At 33.4% G+C, this 19669-nt stretch overlaps 1 long non-coding RNA gene across 1 annotated transcript; it reads right to left on the bottom strand.

Moving 5' to 3' along the window:
• Positions 1-1311: 1311 nt before the first annotated feature.
• LOC116661954 lies at positions 1312-18986 on the bottom strand. Its single transcript, XR_004317914.1, has 3 exons — positions 18958-18986; positions 9779-9782; positions 1312-1477 (listed from the first exon to the last, which is right to left on the bottom strand). It is a non-coding gene; the product is annotated as an uncharacterized LOC116661954 (long non-coding RNA).
• Positions 18987-19669: the final 683 nt, after the last annotated feature.

The following is a 19669-nucleotide window of genomic DNA, read 5'->3' as shown; positions in this document are numbered from 1 at the left end:
GACTCAGCACAAGCCACAGAAGAAGCTGAATTTTCTTGTCTTTAATACAGCCTGTGCTTTCTAATCTTCAAATTGGATACAGCAGTGGGAATTGCTTCTAGTACATTAATTAGGACTGTACCACTTACTTTCCGTGTGATGTTTTCTTTATTAAAAATACTTTATTTCTCAAGATAAAAGTTATATTTGTTTACTGTAAGAAACAGGAAGGTATAAAAGAAATAAGAGGGAACTTTCAGTTTTTACAGTAATTTTCACTTTTTGCATTTTACACTTCTGTCCTTGAATTTATTACTTTGAGTATTACTTTTGTAATTGAAATCAGTAAAAGAAAACATATATATTTTTTATTCTTTCACCAGGTGATAAATAATGACCCAAAGATGAGTTAGACTTAGTAACAAAATAAGATAAACAAAAATTGTTTCATTGGTTAAAAAAAAACCCCCAAAAATCTGCAATCTCAATACCCAGGGACTATCATTCTTAACTTTCTGATATATATTTCTTCTAACCTTTTAGCCTGTAACCATCCTCATTAATGCCTGTTGTCCTGGAATAATTATTAACAATGCCCTATTTAACTCTCAAAAATATCCTGGTTTGGAAGATAAATTATATGGTCATCCTATTTTAAACATAAATATCCGTCACTTATCTAATCATTTCCTTAAGATGCATTCTTGTAAAAGAAATTTCTGGGTCAAAGAACAGAAACATTTTTTAAGGTTCTTGATATATATTGACAAGTTGTTTTTCAGAAATTATACCATATTCTACTTGAATCAGTAGTGCATGAGATAGATCATCTCATAAAACTCTTGTCAGCACTGAATATTACCTTTTTCTTCTTTTTCTATTTTAACATTTGCCAATTTGATAGGAGAAAACAGATATTACTAACTGATCAGTAGTTCTTTGATTATTGATAAGCTTGAATAATAGTGATCATTTGTATATCTTATTTTGTGGCTTGTCTATGTCCTTTGCTCATTAAGAGTCCTTTGTACATCCTTTGCCTACCATATTTCTTGAAATTTTTTCCTGTTTACTTTATAATGACATTACAGGCTCTATCTATAAATTAACTATATATAAATACTTTCCTTTGTTATTTTTTCATTGCTTTTATGCTGGGAAAGTCCTTTATTATCATAAGACCAGATTGCTATTCCAATTCATATGTATAATCTATCTTAAATATTCTTCCAGCAGAATCAGTATTGTAAAAGTGGCCATACTACCCAAAGCAATCTATAGATTTAATGCAATCCCTATCAAAATACTCATGACATTTTTCACAGAACTAGAACAAGTAATCCTAAAATTCATATGGAACCACAAAAGACCCAGAATTACCAAAGCAATCCTGAGGAAAAAGAACAAAGCTGGAGGCATAATAACTTCCTAACTTCAGACAAATCTACAAAGCTACAATACTCAAAACAGCATGATAATGGCACAAAAACAGACATATCTATCAAAGGAACAGAATAGAGAGCAAAGAAATAAACCTGCACACCTATGGTCAATTAATCTATGACAAAGGAGGCAAGAATATACAATGGAGAAAAGACAGTCTCTTCAGTAAGTGGTGTTGGGAAAGCTGGACAGCCTTATGTAGAACGATGAGATTAGAACATTCCTTCACATCATATTCAAAAATAAACTCAAAATGGTTTAAAGACCTAAATATAAGACACGATGCCATAAAATTCCTACAAGAGAATATGAGCAAAACATTCTCAGACATAAATCATAGCAATATTTTCTTAGATCAGTCTCCCAAGGCAAAAGAAATAAAAGCAAAAATAAATGAGACCTAATTAAACTTAAAAGCCTTTGCACGGCAAAAGAAACTATCAACAAAACAAAAAGACAACTTACACAATGGGAGAAAATATTTGCAAACAACACAACTGACAAGGGGTTAATATCCAAGTTATATAAATAGCTCATACAACTTAACTTCAAAAAACAAACAACCCAGTCAAAAATGAGCAGAAGATCTATTTCTCCAAAGAAGACATACAGATGGCCAACAGGCACATGAAAAGATGCTCAACATCACTAATTATTAGAGAAATGCAAATCAAAACCACAATGAGTTATCACCTCACACCTGTCAGAATGACTATCATCAGAGTCTACAAATAACAAATGTTGCAGAGAATGTGGAGAAAAGGGAATCCTCCTACACTGTTGATGGGAATGTAAATTGGTGCAGCCACCATGGAAAACAGTATGAAGGTTCCTTAAAAAACTAAAAATACAACTACCATATGATCCAGCAATCCCACTCCTTGGGCATATATCTGGAAAAGATGAAAACTCTAATTTGAAAAGATACATGCACCTCAATGTTCATAGCAGCACTGTTTACAATAGCTAGGACATGGAAACAACCCAAGTGTCCATCAACAGACAATTGGTTTAAGAAGATGTGGTATATTTATATACAATGAAATACTACTTAGCCATAAAATAGTGAAATATTATCATTTGCAGCAACATAAGTGGACCTAGAGAATATTAGACTAAGTGAAGCAAGTCAAATAGAGAAAGACAAATATATGTGGAATCTAAAAAATAATGCAAATGAATCTATATACAAAACAGAAACAAACTCACACAGAGAACAAACTTATGGTTACCAAAGGGGAAAGGGAGGTGGAGGAGGGATAAATTAGGAGTATGGGTTTAACAAACTACTATATATAAAATAGATAAGCAACAGGATTTACTGTATATCACAGGAAACTATGGTTAGTATCTTGTAATAACCTATAATGAAAAATAATCTGAAAAAAAAATAACTGAATCACTTTGCTGTACACCTGAAACTAACACAATATTGTAAATCAACTATACTTCAATAAAAATATAAAATATTCTTCTAGCTTTTAAAGTTTTTTTTTTAAAAGAACTCTTGAATACATATGGAATTCATTTTGGTATAAAATTTGAAGAAATGTTCTCACTTTATTTTGTTTTTCCAATACTTAAATAATTTTTTCTTATCAACTTGATTGAAACTGCCTTACAGCTCTAACTTAAAGAAGAATCGACAACTTTATGATATCAGCCTTATGCTTATTACCCAGGCACTTTGTTTCTCCTTTTATTCCAGTCTTTTTTTTTTATCTTTCAGTTTATTCATGTAATTTTCTTCAAAGAGGTCTTGCATACTTCTGAGTGAGATTATTTCTAGTTATTTCATATAGTATAGGGTGAGTGGGAATCTTTCCCCCATGATATTTTCTCATTGGTTATTGCTATTTATTATATGGGAAGGATATTGAATTTGTATATTTATTTGGTATACAGCTACTTATTCTCTTAGATTGTCAGTTGCTTGATTCTATTGGTATTTCTAGGAAGATACACATATAATTTGTAAAAATTATAATTGTGTATCTTTTCTAATAGTTGTTTCTAATTCACTTTTTGTGTTTTACTAATAGCAATTTTAGAAAATGTATATACTGCTGATTGTAGGGGGAATTCTTGCTTTGTCCCTGACTTAAAGGAAATGCTTCTAGTGTTCCACCCTTAAGTAAGATATTGGCATTTGGATTAAGGAACATTTTTACCTTAATAAAGAAACATTCTTTTATTTCAAGTTTATCAAGAGATCTTCTTCATTCTGTTTTTTAAAATTGAATTTAATCAAATGTATTATTGCCAATTGAGTTTATAAACACAGTATTTTCTTTCTTTGCACCACAATGTGATGAGTAGTATGGAAAGTTTCATTGCATTCATTATATTCCTGAAATAAACCACATGTAGCAACATACTATTCTTTTTAGATGCTGTTGGATTCATTCTGCTTGTATTTTATATGGAATTTTTGCATGTATAGTTTATAACTAAAATTGGCCTTATGTTTGTGTGTATGTGTGCAGTTTGCAATAAGGATTATGATTACTTTGGAAAATAAATGGGAAGGTTTCCATTTTTATCCTTTTTTTTAAAATTTTGTAACTATAATTTTGATTTCTTCTTTTTCTTTTCTTGTTACCGTTTTGCTTTGCATTTCTGTTTTATTCCACCCTCAAAGTGACTGTTACCTAGCATCATTTCACTTGACTGTGAGCTCTAGGCTGGTGGGGACAGTGGTCTATATTTGCTCTCTGTTCAATCTCTAGCTCCTTGGAACAGAGATGTAAGAGGATGGATGTGGAAATAATCTATTCTATAACTCAGGGAACTTTGGTGATAGGCTTTCAATATTAGAATTGGTTATTTCTTTATGTTCCATCATCCTTCTATCACTTGCTTCTCTTACTTATTAACGACTCCTTTACTCCTTCATCTCTTGTAATTTTGCCTCCAATCCCAGTATCTACCGAAACTGTTCAGGTCTACTCTTTCCAGTAACCTTTTATCTGGCCGGATGACCTTTTCTCAGTTCTCATTTCCCCTGCTTTCTCTATAATAACTGATACTGTTGATAACTTTAAATTCTCTCGACTCTTGGCTTCTGGCACTGTGCACTCTGCCTTCTTGCTCTCCCATCTGCAAACACTCCTGTCTAATGACAGACAATAGAGATGGAATGAAATTGGTATGCTATAAGACAATGTCCAGTGGTGGGAGCTATGGAGAATGGAGACTATATGCTTTGTATAACAGGGCAGGTGTACCAGCAAATTACTGTCATGTAAAATGTGGTCCCAATATTGTAAGATTTCAAGATTTTTCAGGAGAAGCTGGACTTCTAAAAAATACTTTAATGGCAATTTCCAAATGTTGGCAATTAATTCAGTTTAAAAAACTGAATCCAACAAAATACATCTGTGGGCTGCCCGTTTGTGATCTCTGGGCTAGAAAGTTTCCAGATTCATAATTACAATGCTGTTTTTCCTATAGGGATTTTTAATAATCAGCTTAATTGAGGTATAATTTACATAAAATTAAATGCATATAGTTTAAATGTGTAGGTCAATGAGGTGGTTTTTGTTGTTATTTTTAACAAATGTATACACCTGTGTAACGACTACCCCAAATCAAGATGACTAACATTTCCTTGAAACTTTCTAGTAAATCCATCCTGACCCACAGCCTGCTGTTCTGATTTACACTACCATAAATTAGCTTACCTGTTATAGAACTTGATTTAAATGTAATCAAACAATATGTACTCTTCTATGTCTAGCTTCTTTCACTCAGCATATTTTTTTAAGCTTTAGTTTTATTGGTTTTATTTGTTTGTTTATTGTTGTTGTTGTTTGGGGGAGGTAATTCGGTTTATTTACTTATTTTTTGTTTTTAATGGAGGTACTGGGGATTGAATCCAGGACCTCTTGCATGCTAAGCAGGCACTCTATCAGTTGAGCTATACCCTCCCCCTACTCAGCATATTTTTGAGATTCATTCATGTTCTTGTGCATATCAATAGTTTATTTTTTTTATTGACATGCAGTATTTCATTTTATAAATATACTGCAGTTTGTCCATCCAGTTTACTGTTGATGGATATTTTGGGGTTGTTACCGATAGAAATTTTAAGTAAAAGTAGAGTTAAAAAATACAGCTATAAATATTTAGTTTATAAAACGTAGACATCACTGAGCAAATCTAGCTTTTGATTACAGTTAGCTTTTGTTCAAGAGTAAGTTGCCTTTCTGTTCCACTCACTGCCATTTTCTTTAGCTTGAACTCCTTCCACATCCTTATTACATTTATCATTCATCATCCATTGTTACCATCAACAACCCACCAGAGTACACTGAATAGAGAAACAACCCCTCCCCATTTGATGTACTAGTTCCCTATGGCAGTGCTTACTACCTGGTTATAACCTTTATAGGCCTATATGATGCAAATCATATATATTCTAATTAATTGTGTTTGGAAACCTGACTAGTAGGAGAAATGCCTATATGCCATTCTTGAATATTGGGGCTAGAAATCTTGTTTGATATATAAACAGAAGGACAGTGAGTAAATTTATTATTGCTCTTATGTTAGCTAGCCTTGAGTAATTAGCCATAAGACCTCTGTGAATCTAAACCTCAAGACAAAACTGAAAATATACAAAATATCAAGATATTTGATATACATTCATGAATTCACCATTCAACATTTAATTTTATTTGTTCTGATTTAAAATAAATAAATAACACATTAAACTAAATAAACTCAAAAGATTAAAAATAGAACTACTGTATAATCCAGCAATTCCACTCCTGGGTAATTATCCAAAGAAAATGAAAACACTAATTCGAAAAGACACATACATCCCTATATTCATAGTAGCATTACTTACAATAGCCAATATATGGAAGCAATCGAAGTGCCCATCGATAGACAAAAGGATAAAGAAGATGTGCTACACAAACACACACATACACACACACACACACACACACACAATGGAACATTACTCAGCCATTAAAAAAAAGAAATCTTGCCATTTGCAACAACATGGGTGGACCTAGGCAAGTGAAATAAGTTAGACAGAGAAAGACAGATACTGCCGGATTTCATTTATACGTGGAATCTAAAAGACAAAACGAATGAACAAATGTAACTAAACAGAAACAGCATCAGAGACACAGAGAACAAACAGGTGTTTGCCAGAGGGTAGAAGGGTGGTGGCATGAAAGAAACAGGTGAGGGAGATTAAGAGGTAAAAACTTTCAGTTACAAAACAAATGAGTCACAGGTATGAAATGTACAGTGTGGGTAATTTAGTCAATAATTATGTAATATCTTTGTATGGTGACAGATAATAACTAGACTTATCCTGGTGATCACTTTGAAAGATATAGTTGAAGCACCTCCTGTACCTTTCCAGGGTCCCATTTTCCTCCATCCTTCCCTCCCCAGGGATGACCACCATCTTGAACTTAATATTTAACGTTTCCATGCACATGTATATACTTTCAGTGTACACATATCCATAAATGATATTTAGTATTTTTTTAAACTATATAAGTGGCATCATCTTCTATTTACTAGCTTGCAACTTGCTTTTTGCTCAATGTCATGTTTGTGAAATTTTCCATGTTGATACATGTAGCTCTAGTGCATTCATGTTGACTCCTCTATAGTATTCAACTGAATGAATACATCACAATTTATTCATCCATTCTCCTATTGATAGTCATTTAGGTGGCTCCTAAGTTTTGTTATTATAAGAAATACAGCAATGAACATCCTTATTCTAGTCTCCTTATGTGCATGTGCAAGAGATTCTCTAAAGTGTTTACCTACAAGTGGAATTACTAGGTTGTAGGTTGTGCTCTCTCCCCCTTCTCCTCATCAAATGATTTAGTAGCTTGTCAACAATTATTTAACTTATGTTTCTCTGAGACTTAGAGTGTCTTGTATTAGAATTTTGACTAAGTCAATATAACAGAGATACAAAATACCCTGGTCAAACAAAATAGAAGTATTTTTCTCATGTAGTAATCTAGAGCCCAGTTCAGAGAGGCGGCTCTGTGCCGTGAGGTGTTCCAGAACCCCCAGGTTCCTCTGTCATAATGCTCTGACATTCCCTGAGGCAGGGAACTACAAACTATAGTCCTAAGCCAAATCTTGTCCACCACTTGTTTTTGGTTTTTGTTCTTTTTTATGGCCATGAGCTAAGAATGGTCTTTATATTCTTACATGATTAGGGGGGAAAAAAGGAAAACTGTTTTGTGACTATTATATGAAATTCAAATCTCGGTGTCCATAAATAAAATTTCATTGGAACACAGCCATACCCATTTGTTTCTATGTTGTCCAAGGCTTCTTTTGAGCTACAATGACAGAGCTGAGTAGTTGGAACAGAGGCTCTATTGGCTGCAAAGACTGAAATATTTATTTTTTGGTCCTTTATAGAAAAAGTTTGCTGACCTTTACTGTAAGTTGCTACATGTCTACATAGTTCAAGCTGGATAATGACCATGGTTTCTTCACTTCAGCCATGGAAAGAAGGAATAAGGGGTGGAGGACAGTTTCTTTGTCAAAGGATACAGCCTGCTGATATCTCATTGGCCAGAACTTGGCTATCTTTTTGTTCTATTGTTGTAATTTCTACAGCTTTATTTTTGAGCTTTATTTTCATTTTAATTATTTTTTTAATTTCTATTATCCAGTTTTTAATTTCTAAGAGCCTTTCTTTTTGTTCTCCAAATGTCCCATTTTTATAGAGCCCTGGTTTGTTTTGTGGATGCAGTCTCCTTTCTTATTTCTATCAAGACATTAATTATATTTTTTAAAGTTTCCATCAGTCTGTTTCCTCAAAATTGTTTTTTCAAAAATATTCTATTGTAAATCTAAAGATGCAGAAAATAAACAAAACAAACACATAGCTCAATGAACTATTATAAAGAGAACATTCTTATAATTATCACCCAGATCAAGAAACAGAACTTTGCCAGCTATCCCAGAAGCCCCTCCATAATCCCCATCCCAGTCACAACTCCCTCATTATTTCTAAGAAACCACTATCCTGACTTTTAGAGTAATTGCTTCTTGTGTTTTAAAAATAGTTTTATCATTAAAACGTGTAGGTTTTGAGATATAGTTTGTTTAATCTATAGGCTCATTCTTTATCCTTCTTTTTTCTTTACAATTTAACTCTCAATGAATTCGGAGAATAATATCTATAGTTTCTGATAGTCTGGCTTTTGCTGATTTCACACTCATAGTGGAGTCCAACATGTTTTTCTGTCTTCTGTGTTTCTGGCAAATTGGCAGGTGAATGCGGACTGGATCAAAATCAGGTTTGATCTCTTTGGCAAAACTATAGGTGGTGTTTGGCAGGAATATGAGAGGCATATAGCGCTTGGCCATTTCTCTTTTTGTGATGTGTCTGGTCATTTCTCTTTTTGTGACGTTAGCAGCTATTGATGCTTAATGCTTATATCTATTAAGCCATAGAGGTTGCAAAATGGTGATATTTTATAATTTCTTTTCCATTCATTAGTTGGAATAACTTTATGAAGAGCGATTCTCCTTATCTACTATTGGGTTACCTAGTGGTATAGTTCCTGCAATTTAAACATATTAGACGGGTTTCAATCCTCTATAATTTTTATCAGCTTGGCTAAGTTTGAACTACATTTTCCAGAATGTCCTTCCCTCTATGGTACCAAGTTAGAATTGGCCAAAAGAGAAATTTTTTGAGATTTGGAAGGGAGAAATTAAGCAGCTATTTCACTCTCTCAAGGCTGTGGTTACTTGCAGTGAGAGCCAGATGCAGAAGTGCCTGCTGGTTCCAGCTTGTCCTTGCTTTCCCTGACTCAAGAGTCCTGCTCTTCTTCCCAACTGCCAGCCTTGCTGACTAAGGGCTATCCCAGGCTAGGGCTGTGAGTTGCCTGGTAAATCAGGACACTAGTTAAAATGAATTCAGAAAAACGTAACTTTTTAGTAGAAGTATGGACCATGGCATGCACGCACACACACACACACACACACACTCTCTCTTTCTCTCTCTCTCTCTCTAAATTATATATGTCATTTAAATATATAAAATATATATTTTATTTAAATATAAATAATATAAAATGTATTTATATGTAAGTATGTTTTAAATATGTATACAAATAAATATGTTTTATAGACATATTTAAAATGTACATATGTATATACCTATGTGTCTTTATACATATTACACATGCAACTTTCCAGACTTCTCCATCATCAATCCTGTGAATTCCCACTCTGACAGCAGGACATGCCTGGCTGTTTTGTGTCTTTCCTCTGATCTTCCAACTCTGTTTCTGATCCTTACTTTCCCAGTGTCTTTAACAATTAGGTAAAGTTGTATTCCTAGGACAGATCTCTTATTTTACAATATAAATTATGGTTCAGCTTTCTTGACCAAATCCTGACAAGTACAATTCTTCAATACAACCAAGTTTTTCATGCCTTGTCCACAGGCCAACTCTAGACTTAAAAAACCAAGTAAAAACTTATATATGTTCATAAAATTACTATTCAATGCTGAGTCACATAATGTTGGGCCAAGAAATGACAAGCTAATCAGTGTGCTAAAAGTACATCTATCCTCTGTGGATCCTAGTATCAACATGAAATGGATTTTCTGTGCGTATATTTTATGGTACTTTCTTAGAGTTCATCAACTGAATAAAACCTATACTATTTTAGTTTTCTTGATGGTTTCTTATGATTCCTTGTACATTTCAAACATTTTTCTGCTGTTCTACATTGGCTTTATTTCCTCCCTTCCTCCATTCTTTCCTACTTCCCTCCTTCCCTCCCTCTTTCATTTTTTATATTTACTGGAATTGTTAAAGTGCTTAGTTAATTAACTTGTTTAATTGTTTAGTGCTTGCTAGGGGCATTTAAGGTATTTAAAAAGAAAATGAAATATGTTATATTTATGAATGCAGTTTAAAATGTTTAAGGGACTTTAGTTAATTAAATTAAAGTTGGACTGATTAATAAATAGAATAACATTTGTAAATTGAAAAGTTCAAGAAAAACTTAGTTTTAAATATTCCAACTTTAATAAGTTGAAATTAAAGAAACCCATGTAATAGTAGTTTTGTTTTCTGTTTGCAAAAAACTCACCTTTAATCATACCAAAAAACTAGCATTACCACTTTCTTTTAATTCTATTTAACTCCTTAATGTCTGAGTTTTTTTCTAATTTTTTGTTATACAATTTATGGCATTGAGGCTGCATTTTTTCTTGTAGAGGCTATTTCCCTGCTCTGATCTAGATGGGTTGTTCTTGAGGCCTGTTGCACAGTTATAATACTAGAACTTCCTTCTCCTGCTCTCCTGCCGTAAATCTGCTGTTTTCTGGATCAGGTTGTGACCAAGACTTCTAGTTGCCCTTCAGTTTCCATTTTCCTCTTCTAAAGTGGTAATAACCTCCCTAATTTTTAAGATGGGCAAATAAAGATATTTTCTGGCCCTTCTGGCAGGTAGCTGTGACTATGTAACCAAGTTGTGGCCAATGGGTATAAGCGGCGGTGACACCTGGAATTTCGAGACTGTGCCCTTCTTACCCTTCCTTCCTCCATCCTTAACCCCTGCATCTTGTTGCCTGGAACATGGATGCATGTAATGGTGCTCCAGCTTGGAACATGCATATAAGCTGAACATCCTGGGGAAGATGAGGCAACCGGATTAAAATCTAGATCTCTGACACTGAGGATTCTTGGTTGCTCAATGTTATTATTTAATTAAAAATTGTTTAACTCTTCTTTTTGAAATAATTTCTGACATAAATGTTGTAAGAAGAGTTTGGGTTTTGTGAGCACAAGCCACCCATTCTCCTTTCTTCACCTTGCAATAAACCTTTCTCTGTTCCAAAAAAAAAAGTAACAACAGTACAAATAATTCTTATATATGTAAATTATTGCATAACAAAAGTATAATTATAAAAGTCAGGAAATTAATATTGATAAAATAATCTCATCAACATAATTCATTCAAACTTCATCAGTTGCTCACTAATATCATTTTCTGGTCTAGAATACAATCAAGGAACACGTGAAGTTGTAGTTTTCAAGTATCCCTTATTTTGTGACAGTTCCTCAGTCTTTTCATGCCTTTCATGACCTGACATGTTTTAAAAATTGAGATATAATGGACATATAATATTATATTAGTTTTAGGTGTATAACTTAATGATAAAATATTTATATATACTGTGAAATGATCACCACAAGTCTAGTTAATATCCATCACCATACATAGTCACAATTTTTTTTCTTGTGAGAGAACTTTCAAGATTTACACTCTAGGAAATGTCAAATATACAATACAGTATTATTAATTATAGTCACCATGCTGTACATTACATGTCCAGGAATTATTTACCTTAAAACTAGAAGGTTGTACCATTTGACTCCCTATACCCATTTTGCTTTACCCCTGCCTCTGGCAGCCACCAATCTGTTCTCTATATCTATGAGTTCAGTTGTTTTTTTCTTTTAAAGATTCCACATTATAAGTGAGTTCACATGGTACTTGTGTTTCTCTGTCTGATTTATTTCACTTAGCATAATGCTCTCAAGGTCCATCCATGTTGTTGCAAATGGTTAAATTTCATTCTCTTTTTATGGCTGAGTACTATTCCATTGCATATATATTCCACATTTTCTTTATCCATTCATCTGTTGATGGACTCTTAGGTTGCTTTCATATTTTGGCTGTTGTAAATAATGCTGTTATGAACATGGAGATGTGTATATATATATATCTACATATATATATATATATATATATATATATATATCTTTTCAAGTTAGTGTTTTCATTTCCTTTGAATACCCAGAAGTGGAATTGCTGGGTCATATGGTAGTTCTATTTTTAATTTTTTGAAGATGATCTGACATTTTTTAGAGTATCAGCCAGGCATTTTATAAAATTTCCCTCAACTTGGGTTTGTCTGATATTTCCTTATGATTAAGTTCAGGTTATGCATTTTAGGTAGAAATAATATAGAAATGATGTTGTTTCTTTCTCAGTGTCCATATCAGGAGGCACACATTGTTATTTTGTCCCACTATTGGCCATGTTAATTTTTTTAATTTTAAAAAACTTTTTATTAAAATATAGCACACATAGAGAAAAGTAAAATGATCACAAATTTATCACAAAGTTAACATACTCACATAACTACCACCAGGTCAAAAAATAGAACATTACTAACAACTTAAATGTTTCCATCATATCTCCTCCCAGTTACCACCACTCATCTTCCTCCAAAATAATCACTGTCTTGACTTCTAGCATTAAAATTATTTTGCTTGTAGCTATAGTAATCAAAACAGTACAGTACTGGCACAAAAACAGACACATAGATCAATGGAACAGGATAGAGAGCCCAGAAATAAACCCATGCACTTCCTCATGGTCAATTAAACTACAATAAAGGAGGCAAGAATACAAAATGGAGAAAAGACAGTCTCTTCAATAAATGGTGCTGGGGAAACTGGACAGCTACACGTAAAAGAATGAAATTAGAACAATCTTTAACACCATATGCAAAAATAAACTCAAAATGAATTAAAGCCACAAATATAAGACTGGGTATTGTAAAACTCCTAGAAGAAAACATAGGCAGAACACACTTTGACATAAATTGTAGCAATATTTTTTTTTTGTCTTTCTCCTAAGGCAAAGGAAACAAAAGCAAAAATAAACAAATGGGACCTAATCAAACTTAAAAGCTGTTGCACAGCAAAGGAAACCATCTACAAAATGCAAAGATAACCTACTATATTTGCAAATTATATGACCACCAAGGGGTTAATATCCAAAATATATAAACAGTTCACACAACTCAACATCAACAAAACAAACAACTCGATTTAAAAATGGGCAGAAGACCTGAATAGACATGTTTCCAAAGAAGATATACAGATGGCCAACAGGCATGTGAAAACATGCTCAACATTGCTAATCATCAGAGATGCAAATCAAAACCATAATGAGATAACACTTCACACCTTGTCAGAATGGCTATCTTCAAAAAGACCACAAATAACAAATGTTGGGAAGAATGTGGCAAAAGGCAACCCTTGTACACTGTTGGTGGGAATGTAAATTGGTGCAGCCACTGTGGAAAACAGTATGGAGGTTTCTTAAAAACCAAAAAAATAGTTACCATATAATCCAGCAATCCTACTCTTGGGCATATATCCAGAAAAGACAAAAACTCTAATTTGAAAAGTTACATGCACCCCAATGTTCATAGCAGCATTGTTTATAATAGTCAAGATATGCAAGCAACTTAAGTGCCCATCAACAGACGAATGGATGGAGATGTGGTATATGTATACGACAAAATACGACACAACCATAAAAAATGAAATTTTGCCTTTTGCAACAACATGGATGGACTTCAAGAGTATAATTAATGCTTAGTGAAATAAGTGAAATAAGTCAGACAGAGAAAGACAAATACTATATGATTATCACTTATATGTGGAATCTAAAAAAGAATACAAATGAATGTTTATACAAAACACAAACAGACTTACAGATATAGAGAAAAAACTAGTGGTTACCAGTGGGGGAGGTAAAGGAGGAGGGGGATTCTAGGGGTAGGGGATTAAGAGGTAAAAACTACTATGTATAAAATAAATAATCTATAAGGATATATTGTACAGCATAGGGAATATAGCCAATATTTCATAAGAACAAAAATGGAGTATAACCTTTTAAAAATTGCAAAGCACTATGTTGTATACCTGAAACTTATATAATCTTGTAAATAAACTATACTGCAATAAAATGTTTTTAAGATAAATACATTTTAAAATGATTAACTAGTTCAAACAGAAAAAACACTGCTCAAAAAACCTCAAACACCAGCAGTTTTTTAAAAAAAAATTGATGTTCAGTATATTTGAAAAACTACAAATGAATATGGTTAAATGAAAAAAACTATTTTGATTGTTTTGGGACTTTATATAAATGAAATCATACGGAATGTATTCTTTTATGTCTGGCTTCTTATATTCAATGTTACGTTTGTGAGATTCATCAAATGATTATGAATAGCTGTAGTTTGTTCATTTTCATTTCTATGTTGTATCCATGGTAATGTTAGTTTTGATTAATTGGTTAAGTTGCCCATTTGTGTCTTTAAAAATTTTATTGTGGTAAGAATACATATGACATAAAATTTACCATTTGAGTAAGATATTTAGTACATTTACAGTGTTGTGCAATTATCACCCCATCTATTCATGGAATATTTTGTCATCCCAAAAGGAAACCTCAGACCACTGAGTGGTCACAACCCATTCCCCCTCCCCCAAGCCTCAGGGAAACACTAATCTGTTTTCCGTCTCTATGGATTTGCCTATTCCACATATTCCATATAAATGGAATTATATAATATGTAGTCTTATGTATCTGGCTTCTTTCAGTATTTGATTCCAAAATTCATCCATGTTGTAGCATGTATCAAGACTTCATTACTATTTTGGGTTGAATTATATCCCATTCTATGGTTATTCCACATCTTGTTTATCCATTCATCAATTGATGGAAAACTGAGTTGTTTCCACTTTTTGGCTATTATGAATAATGCTGCTATGAAGATTTGTTATAAGTTTTTGCATGAACATATGTTTACAGTTCTCTTGGGTCTATTACTAGGAGGGAATTGCTAGGTCATATAATGGAAGTTTATATCGATATAAGCTTACCCCAGGAAACAAGAAAAGTCTCAAATAAACTACCTAACCACACCTACAGCAACTAGAGAAAGCAGAACAAACAAAATCCAAAGCTGCAGAAGGAAAGAAATTATAAAGATCAGAGTGGAAATAAGTGAAGTAGAGACTTAAACAACAATAGAAAAGATCAATGAAACTAAAAGCAGGTTCTTTGAAAAGATAAACAAAATTGATAAACCCTTAGCCAGATTCATTAAGAAAACAGGGAGAGGGCCCAAATCAATAAAATCAGAAATGAAAAAGAATAAGTTACAACTGACACCACAGAAATACAAAGGAGCATAAGAGACTACTATGAGCAAATATATACTAATAAACTGGGCAACTTAGAAGAAATGGACAAATTCTTAGAAAGGTACAATCTCCCATGACTGAACCAGGAAGAAATAGAAAATATGAACAGACCAATTACCAGTACTGAAATTGAGTCAGTAATTAAAAAAACCCCTACAACAAAATTCCAGGGCCAGATGGCTTCATGGGGAATTCTACCAAACATCTAGAGAAGAGTTAATACCTATGCTTCTGAAACTATTCCAAAAAATTGCAGAGGAAGGAAACTCATTCTATGAGGCCACCATCACCCTGATACCAAAATCAAAGATATCACAAAAAAGAAAATTACAGGCCAGTATTACTGATGAACATAAACGCAAAAAGTCTCAACAAAATACTAGCAAACTGAATCCAACAATACATTAAAAAGATCATACACCATGATCAAGTGGGATTTATCCAAGGGGTGCAAGGATTTTTCAATATCCACAAATCAATCAATGTGATACACCACATTAACAAATTGAGGAATAAAAATCATATAATCTTCTCAATAGATGCAGAAAAAGCTTTTGATAAAATTCAACATCCATTTGTGATGAAAATTCTCCAGAAAGTGGGCATAGAAGGAACATATCTCAACATAATAAAAGCCATATATGATAAACCCACAGGTAACATCATACTCAATGGTGAAAAGCTGAAAGTATTCCCTCTAAGATCAGGAACAAGACAAGGATGCCCACTGTCACCACTTTTATTCAATATAGTTTTGAAGTCTTAGCCACAGCAATCAGAGAAGAAAAAGAAATAAGAGGAATCCAAATTGGAAAGGAAGAAATAAAACTGTCACTGTTTGCAGGTGACATGGTACTATATGTAGGAAATCCTAAAGATGCTACCAAAACACTACTAGAGCTCATCAATGAATTCAGTAAAATTGCAAGATACAAAATTAATATTCAGAAATGTGTTGCATTTCAATACACTAACAATGAAATATCAGAAAGAGAAATTAAGGAGACAATCCCATTTACCATCACCTCATAAAGAATAAAATACCTAGGGATAAACCTACCAAAGAGGACAAAAGACCTGTACTCCGAAAACTATAAGATGCTGATGAAAGAAATTGAAGACCACACAAACAGAAAAGATATACTGTGTTCTTGGATTGGAAGACTCAATATTGTTAAAATAAACATACTACCCAAGGCAATCTACAGATTCAATGCAATCCTTATCAAAGTACTAATGGCACATGAAAAAATGCTCAATATCAGAGAAATGCAAATCAAAACTACAATGAGGTATCACCTCACACCAGTCAGAATGGCCATCATTCAAAAATCCACAAATGACAAATGCTGGAGAGGCTGTGGAGAAAGGGGAACCCTCCTACATTGCTGGTGGGAATGCAGTTTGGTGTAGCCACTGTGGAAAACAGTATGGAGATTCTTCAAAAGACTAGGAATAGACTTACCGTATGACCCAGGAATCCCGCTCCTGGGCATATATCCAGAAGGAACCCTACTTCAGGATGACACCTGCACCCCAATGTTCATAGCCTCACTATTTACAATAGCCAAGACATGGAAACAGCCTAAATGTCCATCAACAGATGACTGGATAAAGAAGAGGTGGTATATTTATACAATGGAATACTACTCAGCCATAAAAACTGACAACATAATGCCATTTGCAGCAACATGGATGTCCCTGGAGAATGTCATTCTAAGTGAAGTAAGCCAGAAAGAGAAAGAAAAATACCATATGAGATCGCTCATATGTGGAATCTAAAAAAAAAAAACAACTAAACAAACAAACAAAGCATAAATACAAAACAGAAACAGACTCATAGACATAGAATACAAACTTGTGGTTGCCAAGGGGGCGGAGGGTGGGAAGGGATAGATGGGATTTCAAAATTGTAGAATAGATAAACAAGATTATACCGTATAGCACAGGGAAATATACACAGGATCTTATGGTAGCTCACAGAGAAAAAAATGTGACAATGAATATATATATGTTCATGTATAACTGAAAAATTGTGCTTTACACTGGAATTTGACACAACATTGTAAAATGATTATAAATCAATAAAAAATGTTAAAAAAATTTCTTGGATGTTTAGATTAATATATTTCATCTAATTTAGGAATTTGGGGGCAATTATTTCTACAAATATTCTTTCTGCTTAGTTTTCTCTCCATCTTTCTGGGATTTCCCTTATACGTTGGCATGCTTGATGGTATCTGACACGTCCCTTAGGCTCTGTTCATTTATTTGCATTCTTTGTTTTTCTGCTACTTAGTCTAGAACATTTCAATTGATTTATCTTCAACTTCTCTCAATTGTTCTTCTGACTCCTGAAATCTGTGGAACTGCTCTAGTGAATTTTTTGCTTTAGTTATTGTATTTCAGAATTTTTATTTTATTTTTTTATAACTCATTTTGCTTTACTGGATATTCTCTCTTTGACACAATATTCTCTTAGTTTCCTTAGTTCTCTGTCCATGGTTTTCTTTAGCTCTTTGACCATATTTAAGAGACTTGATTTCAAGTCTTTGTTTAGTAAGTCCAACATCTGGGCTTCCTCAGGGACAATTTCTGTTGATTTCATCTTATCCTGGGAATGGCCATACTTTCTTGCATGCCTTGAAATTTTTTGTTGAAAACTGGACATTTTGACATATCTCAACATAATAAAAGCTATATATGACAAACCTACAGCCAGCATAATATTCAACAGTGAAAAACTCAAAAGCTTCCCACTAAAATCTGGGACAAGACAGGGCTGCCCACTATCACCACTCCTATTCAACATAGTCTTGGAAGTCCTAGCCACAGCAATCAGGCAAGAGAGAGAAATAAAAGGGATCCAAATTGGAAAAGAAGAGGTAGAAGTGTCACTATATGCCAATGACATGTTACTATATACAGAAAATCCTAAAAGGTCCACACAAAAACTACTAGAACTAATCGAAGAATTCAGCAAGGTAGCAGGTTACAACATTAACGTTCAAAAATCAGTTGCAATTCTTTACACTAATGATGAATCAATAGAAAAAGAAAGTAAAGAAACAATCCCCTTTAAAATAGCACCCAAAGTAATAAAATACCTAGGAATAAATCTAACCAAGGAGGTGAAAGACTTATACACAGAAACTATAAACCATTGATGAAGGAAATTAAAGAAGACTTTAAAAAATGGAAAGATATCCCATGCTCCTGGATTGGAAGAATCAATATTGTTAAAATGGTCACACTGCCCAAGGCAATCTACAGATTTAATGCAATCCCTATCAAATTACCCAGGACGTATTTCACAGAACTAGAACAAATCATAATAAAATTTATATGGAACCATCAAAGACCTAGAATTGCCAAAACATTACTGAAGAAAAAGGAAGAGGCTGGAGGAATAACTCTCCCAGACTTCAGACAATACTACAGAGCTATAGTAATCAAGACAGCATGGTATTGGTACAAAAACAGACATATAGACCAATGGAACAGAATAGAGAGCCCAGAAATGAACCCACAAACTTTTGGTCAACTAATCTTCGACAAAGGAGGCAAGAATATACAATGGAATAAAGACAGTCTCTTCAGCAAGTGGTGTTGGGAAAACTGGACAGCAGCATGTAAATCAATGAAGCTAGGACACTCCCTTACACCATACATAAAAATCAACTCAAAATGGATCAAAGACTTAAATATAAGACAAGATACAATAAACCTCCTAGAAGAAAATATAGGCAAAACATTATCTGACATACATCTCAAAAATGTTCTCCTAGGGCAGTCTACCCAAGCAATAGAAATAAAAGCAAGAATAAACAAATGGGACCTAATGAAACTTACAAGCTTCTGCACAGCAAAGAAAACCATAAGTAAAACAAAACAACAACCTACGGAATGGGAGAAAATTTTTGCAAATGAAACAGAAGGAACCCTACTTCAAAAAGATACCTGCACCCCAATATTCATAGCAGCACTATTTATAATAGCCAAGACATGGAAACAGCCTAAACGTCCATCAACAGATGACTGAATAAAGAAGATGTGGTATATTTATACAATGGAATACTATTCAGCCATAAAAACTGACAACATAATGCCATTTGCAGCAACATGGATGTTCCTGGAGAATGTCATTCTAAGTGAAGTAAGCCAGAAAGAGAAAGAAAAATACCATATGAGATCGCTTATATGTG

The sequence above is a fragment of the Camelus ferus genome, chromosome X, assembly GCF_009834535.1.
Source record: "Camelus ferus isolate YT-003-E chromosome X, BCGSAC_Cfer_1.0, whole genome shotgun sequence".
In the NCBI taxonomy this organism is placed as follows: Eukaryota; Metazoa; Chordata; class Mammalia; order Artiodactyla; family Camelidae; genus Camelus; species Camelus ferus.
This window is presented reverse-complemented; position numbering and strand designations above follow the sequence as displayed.